General features: G+C 47.7%; 1 long non-coding RNA gene across 1 annotated transcript; it reads left to right on the forward strand.

Annotated features, from left to right (window-relative positions):
- Nucleotides 1-1,639, forward strand: LOC144284063 (uncharacterized). The gene is made up of 2 exons (XR_013352525.1): nt 1-742; nt 1,454-1,639. It is a non-coding gene; the product is annotated as an uncharacterized LOC144284063 (long non-coding RNA).
- The last annotated feature ends 1,659 nt before the right edge of the window (nt 1,640-3,298 follow it).

The raw sequence follows: 3,298 nt of genomic DNA on the forward strand, positions 1-3,298 counted from the left end.
GGAGAACGAGAAGTATGGACCTGGGGGGGTGGGTTGGAGGAAAATAAGAGAACGTGGTGTACAGAGAGTGAAGCAACAGATGCTTCATAAAGAAGAGAGTAAACAACTGAATCGAGTATAGCTGATATGTCAAGAAAAGTAGGAACTGAGAGTTGTCCATTGACTTTAGCAATGTGGAGGTCATTGCTGATTTTGAGAAAAGTACTGTTGGTACAGTGCTGGGGGTAAAAGATGATTGGAGCAAGTTAAAAGAAAGTGGGAGAAGAGGAATTAGACACAGCAAGTATACAGAACTCGAGAAATGAGTGGAGAGATGGAGTGGTAGCTGGGGTGGGGGACGGGCTTAATTTTTAAGTTGGGGCAAACACTAGCATATATCTGCGTATTGTTGAGAAGGATCTAGTAGAGGAGGAAAAACTGAAATTCAAGAGCGTGCATTAATTGCTGAAGCAACCTTCCGGAGCAGATGAGGAGGAATCGAATCCAGCGCAGGAGTGGTGGTGGTGGTGGTGACTTGAAAAATGACTACTGATAGTTCATGATAGTAAGAGGAAGGAAAGCAGACTCAGGTTGGGGGTGGACACCAGGGGAGCCTGCGCGAGCCTTTTGCAATTTCTTCAATTTTCTCAGTGCAACAGGAAGCAAGAGCATCAGCTGTGGGTATGGATGGGGAAGAAGTTGAAGAGAGAAAAGATCTAGAAGTCTTCTAGAAGGGCGGGAAGTGAACGGACAAAAGAAATCGGTATGCTTACTGGGAAATAGAATTGCTGAGTGGCACTTGAAGCCTTGTTGTCAGGAACCTTAAAATGAGATTGGTCAGAAAGGTTGTGTGTTTCCTCCTGCCCCCGCCGAGCTGTCTGACTGCAGGCGTGGGTTTGGGAGAGTTGGGTTGAACCCAGGTTTGGGTTTTGTCCAGTGAGTACCACAAAGTGAGACACAAGGGAGTTGAGGGCTGGTGCCAGGGAGTAGTTCTCATGACTGCCTGAGGCATTTGAGCTGGGTAGAGAAGGCCCGATGCAGGAGGGGGTAAGGGAAAAGCTGACATAAATTGTAGGTCCCGGTGGGTCCAAGGGCTGTTAGGGTTAAGCTAAAAGAAGGGAGTAAACCAGAAAGCTAGAAGGAGCTGGTTGGAGAAAGGGTTGCTTGAAACTGTGATTGCGAAGAGGTGCCACAAGGTCCTTTAGACACAGTAGTCACTAGTGACATGTGACCACTGAGCACTGAAATGGGCCTCGTCCAAATCGAGATGTGTCGTAAGGGTAAAATGCATCCGAAATCCCCAAGACTTAATAATAAAAAAAAAAGTAAAATGTTTTGTTAATAACTTTAAAATATTGATTACATATTGAAATGATAATATTTTGAATATACTACATCAAATCCTTTTTTTGAAGTTACTGTGACCTGTTTCCTCTTTAGTTTCTTTTTATTTTTAAAGATTTATTTATTTTAGGGACGCCCGGGTGGCTCAACGGTTGAGCATCCGCCTTTGGCCCAGGACGTCATCCTGGAGTCCTGGAATCGAGTTCCACATCGGGCTCCTTGCATGGAGCCTGCTTCTCCCTCTGCCTGTGTCTCGGCCTCTCTCTCTCTGTCTCTGTCTGTCTCTCATGAATAAATAAATAAAATCTTTAAAATATATATATTTATTTATTTTACAAAGCATGTGAGCGTCTGTGCATGAAGTGAGGGGCAGAGGGAGGAGAGAAATCCTTCAGCAGACTCCCCACTGCACTGAGTGCAGAGTCCTTGGAGAAGGTCAGCTTGGGACAGTGGGGGGGAGGGGTGGTGTCCTCAGTCCCAGACCCTGAGATCTTGGGCTGAGTGGAAATTAAGAGTTGAATGTTTAACTGACTGAGCCACACGCCCAGGTGCCCCTTTAGTTTCTTGTCATATTTTTTATTTTATTATTATTTTTAAAGATTTCATTCATTTATTTGAGAGAGAGAGAGCATTCTCCCCACTGGGCCCTTGATCCCAAGACCCCCGAGATCATGACCTGAGCCCAAGACAGACCCTTAACTGACTGAGCCACCCAGGCAGCCCCCCCTTTAGTTTCTTTTTAAATTGAACATATAGCTTATGTCACATTTCTGTTGGTCCGTATTGGTTTAGGGTATTACCATGGGAATAGTGATTGAGGCAGAACAAAGATGTGGGAAGAGAGAAGTTCAAGGAACAGAGATGCAGGGGGAAGGAAGGATCATCTCGGTGATGTGGAATTCGTGAGGACTTAATAGCAAAGGAGTTTTGGAGAAAGTGCCAGTGAGCTAGCACATAACAGTGTTTGAGAAATGAGGGTAGATGGCCCAGGGCAATAGATGGCTGTGCCACCGAAGGGCAGCAGGTGGTCTAGTTTGAAGCTGGGGATTTTAGGGAGGAGGGAAGGAGAAGAGTTGGAAGTAGTAACCAGGATCAAAAGGGGTATCTGTCTACATCCAGGGCTACTGGTAAGAAGTCCGGGGTGGGGGGGAAGTTTTACTGCCACCTGAGAGGGCTGCAGAGAGGTGTGTCCTCAGAGGTGATCCAGGTGAGAGCAAGTGGGGGAGAGAATGCTGGAAGAACAGGCACATCTCGGGAGGGCACCTGCCACTGGCTTCCAGAGTTGGGCAGAGGAGCAAAATGTAGGGTGAGCTGGACATCTGAGGTTTCTTTTTTTTTTTTTTAAATAGTTTTAATACTTTTTCTTTTAATTTTTATTTTTTAAAATTTTTATTTATTTATGATAGTCACAGAGAGAGAGAGAGAGAGAGAGAGAGAGAGGCAGAGACACAGGCAGAGGGAGAAGCAGGCTCCATGCACTGGGAGCCCGATGTGGGATTCGATCCCGGGTCTCCAGGATCGCGCCCTGGGCCAAAGGCAGGCGCTAAACCGCTGCGCCACCCAGGGATCCCTGAGGTTTCTTTTTTTGAGATTTTATTTATTTATTCATGAGAGACACACAAAGAGAGAGAGAGAGAGAGAAGCAGAGACACAGGCAGAGGGAGAAGCAGGCTCCATGCGGGGAGCCCGATGTGGGACTCGATCCTGGGACTCCAGGATCACACCCTGGGCCAAAGGCAGGCACTAAACTGCTGAGCCACCCAGGGATCCCCTACATCTGGGGTTTCTTACCGTGACGGACATATGGGGTTAGGGGACTTCGTGCAATCAGCGCAAATGGACGCCAGGTGGCCAGCGGAGGAGCTGGGGAGGAGGGTCCTTTCTTCACTCCTGCTGGAGGGGAGGGGAAGGGAGGAGAGGAGGGGGCCTGGGGGAGGGCCTTCTGAATTCCGAGAGTCCTGCCTCCCTTCCCACC

This window comes from Canis aureus, chromosome 15 (assembly GCF_053574225.1).
Source record: "Canis aureus isolate CA01 chromosome 15, VMU_Caureus_v.1.0, whole genome shotgun sequence".
NCBI lineage: Eukaryota > Metazoa > Chordata > Mammalia > Carnivora > Canidae > Canis > Canis aureus.